At 36.9% G+C, this 20,383-nt stretch overlaps 1 protein-coding gene across 2 annotated transcripts in view; it reads right to left on the bottom strand.

The window, feature by feature from the left end:
• Stpg2 (sperm tail PG-rich repeat containing 2) overlaps positions 1 to 20,383 on the bottom strand; it is a 449,395-nt gene that overhangs the window by 7,377 nt on the left and 421,635 nt on the right. The gene's annotated exons all lie outside the window — the stretch shown is intronic.

Genomic DNA, 20,383 nt, shown 5'->3' with positions numbered 1-20,383 from the left:
AGGCTTTAAATCAGCTTCGAATAGGAGGATAATTAGCAGTGAGGCTTACAGAGGCTCCCGTTTCTGAACTTCAATTTCCTCATATTTGAAATGGACTCAGAGCTGTTCTACCTTATATTACCTTATATTTGCTGGAGAAATTAACTCAGTTAAGGAATATGAAGTAGTCCTTATCAGTTCTCTCCTGCTTTTCATGTTTCTTCCCTAAAATTAATTACCCCAGCCTGTAGGTTACTACCCTACCAGCCTGTAATGTCTCTGGTTTCTTACTCTAGAGCAGTGGTTCTCAACCTTCCTAATGCGGAGACCCTTTCATACAGTTCCTCATGTTGTGGTGGCCACCAACCATAATATTATTTTCATTGCTACTTCATAACTGTAGTTTTGCTACCGTTATGAGTCATAATGTTAATAGATGTGTTTTCTAATGGTCTTAGGCAACCCCTGTGAAAGGGTCCTCAGGCCCCTAAGGGTGACCCACAGGTTAAGAACTGCTGCTCTAGAGTTTTTGGTTTTTTCTCCCCTCTACTGGTTCAACTGAAATAAAGCCTGTGGTGTCTTTGAGTCACTTGTTCCCTTGTCTAGTTCTCCTCCTACCAACCTGACACACAGGAAATACAGGATTAGAGAAACTGGATCCTAATTCTGAAAAACTAGAATATGTCACTGATTTGCCAAAACTCAAAGTATGCGTGTGTGTGTGTGTGTGTGTGTGTGTGTGTGTGTGTGTGTGTGTGTGTGAAATTGGGGACCACAGTGGACTGAAGAGAAAGGAGAGCTAATTCAAATGCCCTATTGCCTATTCCTTATCAACTCCCAAGCAAAAAACACTGACTTCAGAAGGTTGAGAGTCTGTCATTATTAGGAAATGATGAAGTGAGGAGGACCATCAGGAGCCAAAGGCTGGGAAAATATTTTGTGAGGCCCTAAGTTTTCATGCTGCTAGATACACAGAACAATCATAGAAGTTTCTAACAGGCTCAGCATGAAGCTGAGATACTAGCAGAGCTGAATTTGGGGATAAGAAAGTAGAAATAGAGTGGATGTTCAAAGGCTTCATCTACATCAGTATCAAGAAATGACCAATTTACTAAGGTCACTTGGGGCACAGGCTCACTCATGCCCTTCCCTAAAGGCTCCTCATGCTAAAGACTTACAATATTGGAAGTCTTTCTTACAAGGAGTTGATGACACCATACATTAGAGAAAAACATAGCTCTATATTATTTAAGATGGAGTGACTCATTTGGCAAACACAGTGTGAATGAAACAGAAATGTATTTTAAAGTTTCAGCATTTAGCATCATATTACAAAGTTACGATTCAAGCAACAAAAAGTGGGTGTATTCAAAGGACACAAGTGTTGGAATGAGCAGTTTTGTAAATGTAAATGATTACACATCATCTATACATTATGTAGCTATGAAAATTAAAATATCTAAATGTTTTAAAAGTATTATCATAGAATCAATAGATGAAAATACTACTGGTTACTGTACCTAGGATATTATTTTATAAAGTCATCCTGATTATAAAAATGGGTAACATATTTATCACATTGTTTCAAACAAGAAAGTGAATATTATTTCAAAAGTCTAGGAAATTGCACACTGGTTTTTACATTCACTAAAACAAGGAAATGAAAATGTTGCCATAATTATTTTACTAAGAGTGGAAGGCTTCCAAACACGCTACTATTTAGCATCAAAGGATATGTGGGCACTAGAGGACTTGAAGACTCGCTAGAAAGCTGAAGCAACAAAGGACCAAAGGCCAGCAGCAGGTTTATGGAATATAGCCCACATCAATAGCCAACTGACCCTTGACAAAGGGGCAAAGCATCACAGTGGAAGAACAAAGACAGTCTTCAGAGTTACAGCAAGCCAGAGGGAAACAGAACCAGTGATTGAACTGTGAGGAGGATGTAGTGATGACCAAAGAGACAGCTATTAAGAACTTGACACTGAGGGAGAAAACTGCAGTGATATGGATGACCACACCTAATCTGAAATTCTAAACCATTGAGAAAACATCAAGTAACAACTCTGTTCTTCCTAACTCACATGCTTGTAGGAAAAGCAGAAAGCCTAGCACCCTCACTAGAGACTGGGAATCAGTCATTTTGTATTCCCATCATTTTGTGCCTAGAGATAGTGTTGAGCATAAGATAGGCCCTTTGTGAATTTGAGCTTCCTGAAATCATGTGCAAACTATGGCTTTCAGAATCCAAAACTCTCTGAAAGTGCATCCCTGTAGCAAAGAGTAGCCTAATGTGCACCTAGGAGTTTTATACTCTGTATCATATGGCTTGCAAAACATTTAAAATTAATCTGAACCAAGAACAATTTATATATGTTGTTTCATTTAAATGATGATGAATGTACTTGAACTGTGAATTACAGTTGAGGGAGAATCAATACACTTTTAAAGCTGTGTTTCTGTCTCAAATGCCTAATGAAATAAATTAGAATATACTCTAATCTTCCATTGGTTATAGATTTAGTAAACTTTTAATAATATGGCATATATTCACTATGTTCTGTAAAATATATTGCTTAAATCACTTTAGCCAGGAGAGGTTATTAGTGCATATTTTTTCAAATGCTTGCTAGGATTAAAAGTATACATTTTCTTCTGAGAATGATGAAAGTCTTTCCAAACCACAGTTAAAAATACTTTTTTCATAGGTGCAGCGCTTTGCTCCTTGTCAGACAAGAAAATGAGAAGGTAAGGAGCTGTTAGCTTTTGTTGTATATCCATGTTAAAAGATAGAATATTGAAACTATTAATAAACAGTTTCAAAAAAGTCACTTCCCAGAAAGACCAAGATTGAAAATCTGTTCCAATGTAAAGGTGATTAAAGGAACATAATGACTAATGCATGGTTCTGGATGTGAAATATTAATCAAACAGTTAGAGAATTATAAGATCTATATTACAGATAATAAAATAGTAACAATGAGAATCCCTGATTTTTATCACTGCTCTGTGGTTGCAGAAGAGAATACCTTCCTGGAAAGGAGATAAATTCTGATGTCTTTAAAAGTGAAAGATTATGATATATTATAGATCCAATAATGTCATAAAATACAGTATATAAAAATGCAGAACTATGTATGTGTATGAGAGAATAAAAGAGAGGGAAGGGAGGGAAGTTTAAAACATTTCATGCTAACAATTAGGATATCAATCTTTGGATGTTTTTCAAAACAAATGTAACAATGTGTAATCTTATTTTTTTATTTTTATTTTATGTGTCTGAGTGTTTTTCCTGTACATATGTAAGTGTACCACAGTGTGTCTGGTGCTCTCAGAGGCCAGGAGAGGGGGAGTAGAAATCGAGTTACAACTGGTTTGGGACCATGATATGGGTGCGGAATTGAACCTGGGTCCTATGGGAGAGCAGCAAGCACTCCAAACCCTTGAGCCATCTCTTCACCCCACAACATGCAATGTTACAGTGAGGTGTCTTCTCTGGATTTCCAGCATTCAGACACTCTTCAGCTTCTGTGGTTATGGTCTGTCTTCCTCTAAAAATGGAGTTCTGTGCTGGAGCACTGGCTCAGCAGTTAAGAACACTGGCTGTCAAGTACAATGTTTAGTTCTGTGGATGCAGGTCAAGGAGTAGTATAGCTGGATCATGTGGTAGATTTACTTGCAATTGTTTTTGAGGATTCTCCACATTGATTTCCAGAGTGAATACACCAATTGGTATTCTCACTCACAATGAATGAGTGCTCCTCTTTCTCCACAACCTTGCCAGCCTTTGTTATCAGTTCTGTAGATCTTAGAATTCTGACTAGAGTGACGTGAAATCTCAAGGTTGTTCTAATTTGTAGTTTCTTAATTTCTAGGGATAATGAACATTTCCGAAGTATTTCTTAGCCATTTCTATTTCTTTGATTGAGAATTCTCTTTAGATCACTACACCACATTTTGATTGTGTCATTTGTTTGCTTGACTCTTTTTTATGAATTCTTTGAATATTCTGGATATTAATCCCCTGCCAGGTATATAGCTGACAAGATTCTCGCCATTCAGTGGGTTTCTTCTTCACTCAAGGACTGTGGCTTTAGCTGTTCTTCAGAAGCATTTTAGTTTTCTGAACTCCCAGTTGTTAAATGTTAGCCTTAATTCCAGGGCAAATGGAGTCCTGTTGAGAATGCCCTTTCCCACAACTACATCACATAAGAAACTGCCTATGCTTTCTTCTAGTAGTTTTAGTATTTTAGGTTTCAATTTAAGGACTTTGGTCCACTTGGATCTAAATGTTGCACAGGATGATAGATATAAGTATAATGCTATTCTTCTGCATGAGCACATTCAGTTTCCCAGCACCATTTGTTAAAAATGTTCTCTTTCCTCCAGTGTATATTTTTTAAATAAAGAAAATGGCACTTTGTCAAATATCAACATGGCAGGATATCCCTAAAGTTGCAATAATTGTTACTCCCATGTTAGTAGTAATCAACAGCTGTCTAATTAGACTTAAGGCCCACTCAACAATAGGGATATTATTCCCAGTACTGAAAACATAACCAGATCCCCAGGGCTAATGAGGTCATGGACCTGAAAAAATAATCTACCACTACCACTTTACTAGATCAGCATATATACTTAGTTTATGATATAAATCTTTCTTAATCTCTCCCTTATACCCACAGATAAGTGTAACTACCATCTGTCATCAAGAAGCCTATCTTTATAGCAAATGGAGATCATCACAGAAAACCACAACTGGACACAATGCAGAAATCAATGGATGACGGGGACCCCAGCCCCAACTGAAACATCCTTAGCACAGCCCCTGTATCTGTGACTCAGGGAACATTACAGAAGATGGGGCAGATAGATTTTAAGAACCAGAATACCAGGGAGTCCTCTGTAAATAGTAACTTCTAGAAATGGAGGCACAAACACAATTGGAACAATGGCAATGTTGATGGGCATATTAATAAGGAAGAGGGAAATTTTTGGAGGTTCCTACGTCTAGACAAAGAATACAGGCGACTAGAGAGTGCTGGGAGAAGGGAAATTAGTTTCACCGTGGATGAGCCCCAGCATTGGTTGTCCAATGCAGAGTGGTCAGCCCTGAAGCTCTACACACAGACAATACGAATGGACTCAGCAGGCTGTATTTACATGTTTGTGCATACACATGCAGATGCACACACATATGTACATAGATAGGCTATCAACTTGTGAGTGTTCTGAGCATGGGAGGAGATGGAGGGAGAGTACCTGGGAGTGGATGGAGTGAGAAAAGAGATGGGGGAAGTTATGTAATTCTATTTCAATTAAATTCATATTTTAAAAAACTTTTTTGATACTCAAAATTCTATCCAAGATCTCATACATGCCATGCATGTGGTCTAGCACTAAACTACTTCCAGGCTCAGCAATATATGCTTTGATGTCAGACAGTTCCAAAAATCTGCATTGCTGAACTATTTTATGGCCCTTCTAATCATCTAACATAACTCTATCAATTCTACCCAACACTCTAAAAGTACTGGCAGAATGTTTTCTATTTTTCCTGTCAGCATCGCTATAGAATATGGTCCTTCAAAGTTTGACTCTTTCAAATAACTAGAGGATACCATGAAGCAACATGATATGCAATATCAGGGTATACCTCAGAGTCAGGAACCCAGAAATGCTGTGGAATATCTTTCTATACGCTGTGAATGTGTGTTGCTCTGATTGGTTGATAAATAAAATGCTGATTGGCCAGTAGCCAGGCAGGAAGTACAGGATGGATAAGTAGACAAGGAGAATTCTGGGAAGAGGAAGGCTGAGTCAGGAGTCACCAGCCAGACACAGAGGAAGAAAGATGTGAAGGCAGAACTGAGAAAAGGTACCAAGCCACGTGGCTAAACATAAATAAGAATTATGGGTTAATTTAAGTGTAAGAGCTAGTCAGTAATAAGTCTGAGCTAATGGCCAAGCAGTTATAATTAATATAAGCCTCTGTGTGTTTACTTGGGGGACTTGAGTGGGAGAGATTTGTCTGGAATGCTGGCAGCTGCAATACAGGAAAACTTTCAACTACACAGAAACTGAACTGTCCTTTGCAGAGAATTTGCAGCAGTATTGACAGAGGAAATTTCACACTCTCCCCTGCTCTGTCGTCGGACCTCACAAACCACCCCATTTACCCACCAGCTGCAGCTGAGCTTCTGTACTGTCTCTTTACATACAGGAAGGCTTCCTCCCAAACCTCTGGGAAGACTTCAGTAGTCCCCACACCTAACTTGTGACAGCCTCCCTCTGTTGTTTCTGCTTCTTACTTGATTGCATAGCCTGAATTATCTGTGCTCCTGTTTAATTTCTTACCTATTCCAGAAGCTGGTTTTCTCCATTCCTTCCTATAATACTTCCTACAATACAAACTATATCTGACACAAAAACATCTGAAGTTTTTGTTTTGTTTTGATTTGATTTAAGTTCTGAGAACATTAGGTCACTGTCAGTTTCTAGAAAATTCTCAGGTAAGATGATATTGTGTATAACTTTTCTATTTTCTCTACTTCTCACTTTAGATTTCTGTTACACAAACTTAACTATCACAACTACTCATGTATTTACTTAATAAATATTTATTTTAAAATATGACATGCATATGAAAAGGTATGCAAACAAGATACAATGATTTTCAGAAAAGCACTGCTGTGGAAGCAGGACTTATCTAAGCTCCTATGTCTCCACCCAAGCTCAGCCCTTCAATCTACCTCATGTCTTCACCTGATGGATCCGCAGAGAGATGTCTGTTTGTATCTAGCTTTATGCGTTCACATTAGGCTTGGGATATAGATCCTTGTGGTTAAGTATGACATTCTTTCTCAGTTCTTCCCTGCACTCATTTTATAAATATTAAAATAAAGTACTTTATATACTCTGTTTCTGATTATCACTTGTGAGTAGTTTTCTGTTTCAGCTGTAAAAATTTGTGCTAATGTCCATGTTTGCTAATGTGTACATATACACACTACTGTTATATACCTGGAATAGTTACTAATGGGACAAATATCTACACATTTAGATTTATAGAACTGAACAAGGAGTTTCTGCAGGTATCTATGAATTTCATTTTTTTCTACATTTTTTCCAATGTCCTGTATCTTTTGTCTCTATCTCTTTCTTGTATTTTAGCTATGTTAATAGAAATGAAGTGGATGACACTACCATGAATCCACTTATGTTTGTGTTTATCCAAAGTCCACATTCTAAAACTCTATTCCCTGACATGTTGGTATAAAGTGGTTCAATAAATAAGTACTTGTTTTTAGAGGCATCTGTCATGAAAGTGATCAGTGCTCTTATGTGACAGAGAGGCAGGTAGCTAGCTTTCTGCTCTATAAAGATGCAAAACCTGGGAACTCAAATGCAAGCCTCAGAAAGCTCTTACCAAAACCCAAGGACACTAAAGTCTGATCTCAAAATTCCAGGTTTCAAAATTTGGGGAACAAATTTATTATGTTTATAAGCAAATCACTCTATATTATTCTGTTACAGCATCATGAAATATCATAAGCTATATATGTATGAATATATATATATATATAAAATGTCCCTATGATAGTTGGTGTTAACTGTCAACTTGACAGAATCTAGAATCCTATGGGATATAAGATTTTGGGCATGCCTGTGGGAGTCATCATTATTACAGTAATTGAGGCAGGAAGACCTACCCAATGTTTTTAGCACCCATTCCCTTGTTTGTATTCTAGATTGTATAAATGGAAAAAGGAAGTGAGCAGCAACATGGATTCATTACTTTTTGCTTCTTTAATGCAGATGCAATGTGACCAGCTGCTTCAGGCTCAGCTGCCCTGAAGTCACTGCCATGATGGACTCGGCTGTGAGCTACAATCAACCCTTTCCACCTTAAATGGATTTTGTCGGGGTATTTTTTCATAGCAACAAAGACTCTTAGAGACATTCTTCTATTTCACTTTCTCTAGTTGTATTGAATTTACTTTTCATGCTTAGATACACAACACATCTAGACCTGGTTCTGTTTGTGACCATAAGGTAGCGCTTACTTTTTTCCCATATGAAAGGCCAACTGTATGAGTGTTATTTCTTGATGAGCCCAACTTCCCTGTGATATTGTATTTTCTTAGAATCTCTATAGCAATGTTTGTTAAATATACTCTTCCATTTGTTTACCCCTATGCCAGTTATGACACTGTCTTATCTAAAGTGGATTTATAGAAATCTGGGCACTAGTTATAATCACACACTAGTGGCATCACTAGTGTGTGATTATAACTAGTGATTTACACATGGCTGCTTTGGCTGAAGAGTTCCATGTACAGAAACAAATAAATTATAAATCACCATGTCAGTTTTTTACACACATAAACTGATGAAACTTTTACCAGAAACTGCTGTGGATATCGTTCTGTATAAATAAAACACTGATTGGCCAGTGGCCAGGCAGGAAGTATAGGTGGGACAAGGAGAGAGGAGAATTCTAGGAAGGGAAGGCTGAGTGGGAGAGAGTGCCAGCTGCCGCCATGACAAGCTGCATGTGAAGATGCCGGTAAGCCACGAGCCATGTGGCAAGGTATAGATTTATAGAAATGGATTAATTTAAGATATAAGAACAGTTAGCAAGAAGCCTGCCACAGCCATACAGTTTGTAAGCAATATAAGTCTCTGTGTTTACTTGGTTGGGTCTGAGTGGCTGTGGGACTGGCGGGTGACAGAGATATGTCCTGATTGTGGGCCAGGCAGGAAAACTCTAGCTACAAGAAACTACACTTATCAGCAAGGACAAGTTAAAATCATGTCCTTAATATATTAAAACCCATCCTATAAATATACACTTTCAGTTTGTGTCAGTCATAATTTTTGACATTATAATATTCAATTCAGCAGTTATTTTTTATATTTTATAATCTTATATCATTAAAATGAAAGCTTTGCTTTTTATTTTCCAATAGTTGATAACTAAATTTTATTGATTTTTAAGTCATTGATTCATATAATTTATTTTCAATCATTGTGAATTTTTATTTTTAGTTTTTTTTTTTATTTCTTTAGATAAGGAAGAGTTTATTTGGGTTTATAGTCCCAGAGTGATAGGAATCATGGTGGGTGATGATGGGGCACCATGGCAGCACCCAGAAGGTATGGTGACAGGAGCAGGAAGCAGAGAGAGCTAACTCTCAGTGGCATGAGGCTTTGACCTTTTAGTCTGTCACCTGTGATTCACTTCCTCCAGGAAGGTCACATATCCCAAACCTCCCAAACAGGACTGCCAAATGGGGAACTGCCTCATGTGATCAAGAAAGAATGCTGAATATGGCAATCTTCTCAAAGGAAGATGAGATACACAGAGCTAAATATACTTCTGAAAAAAACTATTTCCATGAAATCTAGGCAGGTATAAACTTATTGTTCTGTTAGACAGGAAATGTTTTGAGTTGAAACAATACTTTGAGTTGAATACCTTTGCTTTTCAAAACACTTCTTTTTTTATTTTATAATTTAATTTAATTTTACATATCAGCCATGGATTCCCTTGCTCTCCCCCCTCCCATCCACCCCATGACATATCAAGTTGAAGCAGGACCAAGCTCCTCCCCCTGCATCAATGTTGAGCAATGCATCCCACCAGTTCCAAAGAGCCAGCTCATATACCCTTCCTCCCTCCCTTCCTCTGTCTCTCTGTCTCTGTCTCTCTCTCTCTCAATCACATACCCACACTCACACTAAACTAAGTCAATAAGTAAAAAAAAAAGTAAGATAAAATAAGTTAATTAAAATAAAAGTGTGAAATTAGTTAATATAAGAAACTAAACTGGTGATCACTTTCCATATCTTCTCAGATGTAGGAAATTATGCATTCAAGTAAGAAATGTGATTATCTATAAACTCAGAAATAACTATAGTGTTTGTTAAAGATATTTGCAGTAGACTTTTTGGTACCAATGCTAGTGTAGTCAAAATTCACAAATGTGTAAAGAAAAAAAATAGTTAACATTTTAGTGACATTTTTTAAAAGTTCACAGCATTCAAACGAAATACTGTAGCTGAGAAGTGGAAAATGACTAAGTTATCTCCAGTACGTGAAAAAGGTCATGAGGACTGCCTACCCACTGAATCCACCCATCCACCGGAAAGCCATAACCAGAAAGAGCTTTGACATTATTACAGGTGGAGGAGATAAGCCAGGTCCATTGATTATATTCAGAACTTAACATGATTATTACTCTTTGGTTTTCATGGCAACTGTAAGAGATTTTTCATTTCTTAAGTTAAAATGTTAAAAGTATAAAGTTTTACTTTGATGGTTTTAATGTTTTAAATATCAAATTCTTAATTGTAAAAACTTAATTATACATTAGCCTAATCAAAGGCTCTAATTTTACCTACATTTTAAAAACTGAAGGCATCATCTTTCACTACTAATGGCAAAGTACAACAGAATAACCAGATGACTCCACAAAAGACATGTTCAAAATTAAAATAAATTACATGTATAATGAGTTCAAGAATTCATTTTACATTCATACAGCATGCATATTATATGAAACAAAAAGTACATTAATAATAAAGTGATTTAAAAAACTCTATTAAAAGGAGACCAGTCTGTTAGATGATTATACTACAAATAGAACTGGGGAAAGATGAAAAAGCAAGCAAATAGGTTAAAATGTTTGGACTTTTGTTGCCTGGGTCAAGATATATATGCAAATCCTGGTAAACTAATGCAAAATAATTAGATTGTGAGTAAGGAACACTGCCAAGAAGTATAGATGAAATGAAAGTCATCACATAGTCTGAATGGAACTATTTCTGATAGTCATTAAGGCTGCTTTTGCAATTTTCTTAAAGAGGCAACTCAATATATTACCATTAGAATAGATTTTCTAGGTCATAAGATATCTATCAGGCATGTATGTAAACTGCTATAGACTTAGTCTTTCTAGTCTAGTTAGAAACACAAATTACTTATAAAAAATCAGAATATAGGAAATGACACTAAGATGCTTGCATTCTTTTGCAATATATCACCTTAAAGATGAATCCTATTGCTAAATTATAAACAAAACCTGTTGTGGATTTCACTTATAACTAACAAAGACTAAAGAAATACCTCTACCCTAAGATGAATGTTTATAAGGCTCTAAGACTTTAGTTTGTGAATAAGATGTTTGTATTAACATTTTCTCAAATTACATGGCTTCTTAAGACTGTGAGAGTGGAAAAATTACCTTTTAAATTTATGAATGCCTGAGTGTGATAATGCAATGTTTGTAACATGAATTGCTAAATGGTCTTATTAATAAAAAAAAAAACCTGGAGCCAGATATTGGGGTGAATGCTGAAAGATCAGAGAAATAGAACAAGCCACAGCCAACCTCACCATACCAACTCCTCAGCCTCCAGAGAGTGAGTTCCTGTTTCCTCACTCCTTATATACCTTTCTTTGTCCTGCCATCATTTCCTGGGATTAAAGGCATGTGTCCTTCCCAAGCAAAGATATGAGATCTCAAGTTTTGAGATTGAAGGTATGTGCCACCATGCCTGGCTCTGTTCCCAGTGTGTCCTTGAACTCACAGAGATCCAGATGGATCTTAGCCTCCCACGTGATAGGATTAAAGGCATGTGCCACCACTGCTTGACTTCTATGTCTAATTTAGTGTCTGGCTCTGTCCTCTGATCCCCAGATAATTTAATTTGTTAGAGCACAAATAAAATATCACCACAAATGTTATTTCTTTGGATTTCAAAAATTCATGATTAACTAATTTAAGTTTGTTCCTTTGTTGTTAATCAGGAGAAGAACTTCCCTTCTCTGAGTCATGAGAAGGAAGCATCCAACGTGAACTTTCTGGCCCAATTGCTATAGCTGATAACAACTAGAATGTGTATTCCCTACAAGCATCTCTCTTCTCTAGTGCTTCACTCCCAATGTATACCATGCACTACCCAAAGGTCTGTTTCCTGGGCCTTTGATCTTTTTATAAGATAAGATCCTGGAAACAGTTTTTTTTTTTAAGTCACTTTCTCTGATTATTATAAACACAGTCTCCAGCCTTCTCATTTTTCATTTCTTTTCCGTCCACCTTCTAAGCACTACAGAGAAACAAATACACTCTTTCTATAAAACACACCAAATTCTCCTTTAAAGTATTTTCTATATTCAATTGGTTGGGAGCTCTAGAATAAAAATAAATGATAGTGTTTATAATATCACTTTCTTTATTCAGACTTTAATAAGAATGACTGTTCTAAAACTTAATATTATACTTGCTATCAGGATGCTCTATGTTGTAATCACTTTATTTTAATACACTATCAAATCATAATGCACTATCAAATATAACTAAGCTTTTTTGTGGAACAATTCCAGAATTTTAGAAGTGACTTAGCAGCATTCTTTAAAAGTCATATTGTTTGTAACCTTTATGGTTTTTGAATAAATTAGTTATATTACTATTCTTTCCAGATATAAATTCTATTTGATGAGAAATATTCTTTTAATTTAATAATCCAGCCTCTATTGATTGGGACTTGGAACTAGGAAAGCAGTTGAGTGATGTAAGTGGAGCTTAAGGGCCATCCTAATAGCAGCCTGGAAGACAGTAGTGTTAAGAGCAATATGGACAATGGAGGTCCAGTTCAAAAGTTTTCAGAGGGAATAACTCAGAGAGAGACCAAAATTCTTGGGATATTTTCCCAAATATTGTGGCTTCTTTTTTCCTTCGTCCTATGAATCTGCCTGATGTTAAATTGAGAGTTTTTGGAATAATTTTGTTGGCAGAGGCAATATCAAGAAAGCCTAATATTGACTCTGTTGTATGGTTATTAGTGATCACTCTTATACAAGTCTAAAATGAAAAATACAAATAGGGCAAAGAGAAGTATGAAATATATAGTACTGGGAGGAAATGAGCAACAGGAAATTTAATGTTGGAGTGGAGGACTGTGCTAATGTGAAATAGAATAAGGTGAATGGTGTCCTCAAGGAAAGACCTTACCCAACTAATCCTCCAATTTGTGAAAGGAAAATGCCCAAGGAAATTTCTCCACACAAGAAAGGCATCTACAAAGAAAGTTTGTACAAATACAGTTTAGAGGGAGGGCCTGACTACACTCCAAGTAGGCAGCCAAATTTGGTAGTGTCCTCTGTGTGGTTCTGGCCATAGAATCATGAACAAAACATGAGCAAAGGGGTTGTGAAGTCTTCCTCTAGGTTTAAGAAAACCCCTGAGGCCAGATGTGTGGTTAGTGACGTCCCTGCCTGGATGTCTTGAGTGCCCATTATATGAAGCTGTGAAATAAATTTTAGATGACATTAGAGACCTCAGGATGTTGGAGGCACCAGAGCAGCGCGATATCTGCCAAGGACATCTACATACAGGGAGTAGAATCAGGTCAAGAGATAGAAGTGTGCTGCAGTCGGCAAAGCTGGAATGGTGACACTATCTAATCCCTTTGACATTAAACTTGGAACGGCAGGATTTGGAGTTTTCTGTGCTTTGCTTCAGTCTTGCTTTGGTCCAGTATTTCTTCCCTATGGCCCACTCCTCCATTTTGGAATAACAATGTCTATACTATACCATTGTATGTTGGAAGTATGTAATTTGCCTTTTGATTTTACAGGTGGTTATAATTAATAGACTGTCTTGAGTTTCAGATGAGGCTTTGGACACTGAAACTGTTCAGACTGTGAAAGACTGTAGCGTTTTTTTTTTTGAAGATAGAGTAAATGCATTTATTATTATAATAAGGCTGAAGAGAGTGAAATGTGGTGATTTTAATAAGAAATATGTAAGTTCAAAGAGCTATACTGGTATACTTCTCTATGTGTTTTGTAAAATTATACTTCTAAGATGAATATTCTATAATTCCTCACTCCTGATCTTCTCTGTCTTGATATTTTCCAATCAAACAATTCAGTCTCTTTCTTTCCTTCAAATCTAGAAAGTTCACAGAAACTGTCAAGACAAAAACATAAAAGAAATAATGTTCTACTATTTTTGAGCCCAAACAACATAGAGCCCTGTAAATTGTGTTCTGAGTTACTGACAGATCTGAGTCTTTAAGTCAGTTAAGTCTGAGGTGATCTGTATGTAGAAACAGACAAGGAAATTGAATTGCTATCTACAATTGTACTACAATGACAATAAAAACATAGACCATGTAGCTATCAGGTTATACAAGGAAACTACCAGAGTTATTGGAGAAATAAAGTTCTGTTCTATGGACTAGAGAAAGTGTGAAGAAAAGTAGGATATATACATTATATATGAGCAGCATAGAGGGAAGTGTTGTCTGGAACTACATGGAAGATGAAAAGCATTACTAAGTGAACAAGTGGTTTTAACTAATTTATATGGTGATATTTTATTTGTGCTGAAATGTGATTTTATTTGTATGTTAATAAATAAAGTTGCCTGGGGATCAGAGCTAATAGCAAGCCATAGCAGAAGCCAGGCGGTGGTGGCAAATGCCTTTAATCTGATCACATGGCAGGCAAAGTCTGTGTGTTCAAGGATACAGCCAGCTTGGAGACACACGCCTTTAATCCCGATAACAATCATAGAGACCTGGAGTTCTGTATAGACAGGTAGTGATGAGGAGGTCATGTGGTTGGGTTTACAACCAATGAGAAGGCAGAACAGAAAATCAATAAAAAGACAGACACAGAGGAAGTAGGTCTCTTTCTCGGGAAGGATGGCAGCGACAATGGGTGATAAGAAGGCAGTTTTAGTCTCAGCTCTTAGCTACTGCTCTGACCTCTTGGGCTTTTAACTCTGCATTTAGCTCTGTGTTTCTTATTTACTAAGACCATTACATCTACAAATTTATTATACAAAATACTGAAAACACCAATTGTCTTGTTTTAACTGTTCATTAAGAATCAGGAAAAACAAGATGCAGTAAAGGAGAACTGTTCCATCACAAGCAGAATTTGTGAAAACATACAAGAGTCTTTATTTCATGAGATAAAAGACCTGTTTTTCAAAACTAGGCTCTCTTGCAAACAACTAGCATAGTGAAAGAGGTCTTAGGCCATCATCTGACAGGAAGTTGGGTTGGTTCATGGGAGGAGTTGGATGGAGAAAGGAAAGGGAGGAACTGATGTAATTAGACTTTAATTAAAATTTTAAAAAGAGCCTTCATAGCAAAGGAATAGTGATGCCCAGGTGAAAATCAAATCAAAGGAATACTCTACAACCCTATGCTAATGTGTCAGGGATTGAAGAAGGCTCTTTGTAATGATTTAACCTAGGATGTCGGACATCTGAGAATTTCTAAATGAAAAAAAAATCACAGTGAACTACTTAGACAAAACACCTTAAATTATAGCAAGTAAAAAAGATGATTTCAAAGAGATCTGGTAGCATAAATATCAGGTGGAGTGATTTTATAATTTTGCACAGAGGAACCTCAAAACTCTTTAAACAGTCATATCCAGTCAGACCCATAACCAGCAGTTTGCATAAATGACATTGACCCCATTATATCATGACTGAGTTGGAGAATTCTAGTCACTGAGTAAATATTCATGGAATGATGTAATACTTACACAGATGTGATGATGTTGGTGTGAACACACTGTTAGATATGTGTCTTAGATTAGGTTTATATTGCTATGAAGAGACACCATGACCATGGCAAATCTTATAAAGAAAACATTTAATTGAGGTGGCTCACTTATAGTTACAGAGGTTCAGTCCGTTATCATCATTGTGGGGAGGATGGCAGCATATAGGTAGACGTGGTATTGGCTATATCTTGGCTTGCAGGGCACAAGAAGTCAACTGAAACACTGAGAGGTATCCTGAGCATAGGAAACCTCAAAGCCTACCCCCACAGTGACACACTTCCTCCAACAGAGCCACATCTACTCCAACAAAGCTACACCTCCTAAAGTGCCACTCCCTATGGATTGTGGGGGCCAATTACATTTAAAATACCATGTAACACAAATTGCTAAATGGTCTTTTAATAAAAATTCTGGAGCCAGATATTGAGAACAGAGAGACAAAGGAACAAGCCACTGCCATGTCTTATCTCTAGGACTCCTCAACCTGAAAAGCCTTTAGTTCTTGTCTCCTCACACCTTACATACCTTTCTTCACCCAGCCATCACTTCCTCCCTAGTGCTGGGATTAATGGTGTGTGTGCTTCCCAAATACTGGGAGTAAAGTTGTGAGATCTCAAGTGCTGGGAGTAAAGGTGTGTGACTCCCAAGTATGGGGATTAAAGGTGTGTGCTACCACTGCCTGGCTTCTGTTTAATCTAGTGGCTTGTTCTGTCCTGTGATCTTCAGGCAAATTTTATTAGGGTAAACAATATATCATTACACTACCACAATATTTTAAATAGAAACATAATCCCCTCTATGTTAAAATGATATACAGTAGTCAATACATTAACATGTTATATAGGTTTGTAGCCTAAGAGAGACAGCTGTACAATCTAGATCTACGCAAGTACACTCTACAATGCTATCACCTACACTGCATTTCATAGGACACACCCACATAGTTAAGTGACACATGCTGTGGATATCACTCTGTATAAATAAAATGCTGATTGGCCAGTAGCCAGACAGGAAGTATAGGCAGGACAAGCAGAAAAGAGAATTCTGGGAACAGGAAGGCAGAGAGTCAGGAGACGCTGCCAGCCGCCACCTTGAGAAGATGTTAAGATACTGGTAAGCCACAAGCCACGTGACAATTTTTAGATTAATAGAAATGGGATAATTTAAGATGTAAGAACTAGATAGCTAGTAGCCTGAGCCATTAGGCCAAACAGTTTAAATAATATAAGCGTCTGTGTTTTTATTTTATAAGTGGGCTGTCAGACTGCCGGGGCTTGGCAGGACCCAGAGACAAAACTCCAACTACAGACACATAACTGCATACACAAGCTGAGGGGAACAGGCATTTTAGAAATGAATTGCCTCAAATTCTACCCAATGATGGTATGCTGAGAAATCTTTTGAACTCTGTATAAGTGGCATCCTTTCAGAAAATGAGGAATCCCTCAAATAGCAGGGTGAAGAGAAATAAAGAAATATTTCCAAAGAACAAAACTGGCTTACTCAAAGGACTTACAAGATTTGCCTAAATTAAGTTTAGAATTGCTATGGAGCAATGTTTTCTGCAAACCTCTTTTCCTATTTGCCCAGTGAAGTTATCTTGTCATTTTCTCCCACTTTATGTGAGAGAAAAGTAAGGCAGATAAATTGTTCTCTTAGTTTGCAAATTTTCAATAAAAAAAAAAAGAAGAAGCAGCTACATTCAGGAACTGAATGCAAGGACCAGACCCAACGTTCCCCTCTATGAAGTGTTACAACGTACATGATGAACATCAAGCTAATGTTATAATGGGGTGGGATTCAGAGAAAGTAATTAAGGATTTGAATATGTATGGTCAGAGCAGACACTGGTAGCCTCTATTATCAATGATAGCTACAACAATATCTGTCATTCCACAAGACAGAGTTATCAGCCATTATCACTAAAAGTATAAGGGAGCAAAGAAAGTAATATGTCATATACTTCCACATCCTTAGTCATAAATTATACCATTATTGATAAAACAAATTAGGGGGGAAGAGGTTGCAAAATCAACAAATATTTCAAAAATACTTCCAAACACCCATGATTCTATTAATGTTTATAAAGCAGTTCTTTAGAAATATACCTTATCCCAGTACACAAACTGGCTTTTTAGACCCCCATTCCCTATGGTGCAAGGCCTTACTCAGCCTTGATGCAGAAGGGAGGGGCTAGGTCCATCCCCAACATGGGATGACAGCCTGTGTTGAGTACCCAAGGGAGGCCTTACCCTCTATGAGGAGGGGGAGAGTGAGAAGAGAAGGGAATGGGAACAGGGGTTGGTATGTAAAAGGAAAGAAAAATACTTCAATAAAAAATTATATAAAAATAAAGAAATCTACTCAGTGTTTCTTTCAGAGAAGAACTGAATCCTAAAAGATTGATGATCAACAATTTAAAAGGAAATGGGATTATTAAACTGTGGTGGTTTGAAGAAAATGCCCCATAAAGGGAGTGGCACTATTAGGAGGTGTGGCTTTGTAGGAGTAGAATAGTCCTCCATATTGGAGGAAGTGTGTCACTGTGGAAGTGGGCTTTGAGGTCTCATATATGTTCAAGCTATACCCAGTGAAACAGATCACTTCCTGTTGCCTGCAAATCAAGATGTAGAACACTCGGCTACTTCTCCAGCACCATATCTACCTGCATGCCACCATGTCACACCATGATGATAATGAACTAAATCTCTGAAAATGTAAACCACCCCAATTAAATGTTTTTCCTTTATAAGAGTTGTCGTGGTTATGGTGTCTCTTCATAGCAATAAAAACCCTAACTAAGACAGAGACCATTTGCTTCTTCTGGTTGAATTTGTTTTATACAGATAGTATTTCTGGTGGATTTTCCTTTTCTTTTCTATTACTTTTAGTGCTTTCTTCTTAAATAATTTCTTAAATCAACAAATTCTATCTATGCACTTCTTTTTTTCCTGTGATCTTATCCTTATGTCTTCAATGATTCTAGCTAAACTAAAATACAACATAAAATATAAAATAAAAAACACAAAACATCATTTTGTAATGTCAAGATTTTAAATATTAGGATGGATATTCATTAACCTTAAAATAACCCATATAAATTTTGTCTGTCATTTTAAATCAGGCAAGTTATTCTTCCTAAATTTATTTTCTCATACTTAGTATTGAGTTCCATGTAGTAAAACTGTCTCTCATTCTTTGAGGGGAATATATAATACATTTTAGTTTGAAAATTTAAAATTTGGATCAAAAATGGTATAAAGGCAGATAAAAATATTAACTATCTTTATTTAAAATGTTTAAAACAAATTCTATTTTCAATGAAGTCATTTGCCTTTACCAATAAATTAGTTATTTTAAAAAGTGATATTTAGAGCAAAAGTTAAAAAAATGTAACCAATGAAATTATACATAAAATTCACTTCCACTGGCTTCCATCTAAATAGATCAACCTAAAACAGTGCAGTGCTGGGGCAGCAAGATAGCTTAGCAGGTCCAATTACTTGCTAAAAATCTGAGGTCAATCCCCAGAACTCACATGGGGGAAAGAGAGGTCAGATCGGTAAGTTGTTCTCTGACATCCACATGCTGCCACCTTGATACACATGCATGTACACACACATACACACATACACACACACACACACACACACACACAATACACACACAAATGCAAATTACAGTGCTCTACTGTATTGAGCATTGAACATCCCTACATCAATGAACAGCTGCAATCCCTGGAGGTTGAACTTCCCTACATCAATGAACAGCTGCAATCCCCGGATGTTAACAACAGTTTCCCCCAGGTTTTGCTGTGATGAGAGGTGAGAAAGGAGTGATCATTGTTCTCCTATGTCATGGACACATTAGATATGAGTTCAAAATGTTTATGCACTCACACACACCTTCATATATATACATTTACATGTTGAAAATTCAGAGATGACAATTCATTCATAAATTATGTATATGTTAAAATAATAAAGGCAAAGTTATTGAGTAGGTTCATTCGCTGTGCTTACATTATTATTCTGAACATGAAAATGGCACAACTCCTAAGGATTCCACTTCCAGATAAGGAAGGAAGAGTTTTCTATAGCCATATATTTTAAACAGGATAACTAAAATAATTTCCAATTTTTCCTTTAATTTTAACAACTGTACGTTCATACCTAGATCAATATAGAGTTTTAACATTGAACAGAATGTCTTTTGTAACTCTAGGGAAACAAAATAGAGCTGCCCGGGGGGGGAATTATCACGCATGCTTCCCACACAAGACACACGCTGAACTCAGGATTACACCGTAACTTCTAGTCACAAAAGATGGTGATTTGCTTTTCAGTCAACTGTTTCCTGCTGCTGCAAAAAATGTAAGCTTTGTTTCAGAAAAGCTTTAACCTGAGAATTACTGCGTGCCATGGTCGCCAAGTGAAATAGACTGAATAATCTAGAAGGCAGCCAGAGAACTAGGTTTGGAAAATAAAATGATCTGTTGGGAAGTCATAGCGATGCCCCCTACGCTACTGCAGGCATTGGTACAATTCCACACATTCTCTCAGGAGAATCTTAAACCTGCAGGAAGTTCCCACAGAGCACAAAGTGTCTCCCAGCAGTAACTGAATCTTGCATCTTATCTAATAACTGCCTGCAAATAGACCCTGAGCCTTCGTTTCACTTTCCGGAGAGGTGAGACTCTCTGTGGGGCATCCATTTTGCCTGCCAAATATTTCCTCAGAAGTTGTTTGTTTTTCTGCTGTTATACTTTAGATAGAAGTTCAAAATTTCATGAAAGGGGGGAAAACAATA

Source organism: Peromyscus eremicus, chromosome 6, assembly GCF_949786415.1.
Source record: "Peromyscus eremicus chromosome 6, PerEre_H2_v1, whole genome shotgun sequence".
In the NCBI taxonomy this organism is placed as follows: Eukaryota; Metazoa; Chordata; class Mammalia; order Rodentia; family Cricetidae; genus Peromyscus; species Peromyscus eremicus.
This window is presented reverse-complemented; position numbering and strand designations above follow the sequence as displayed.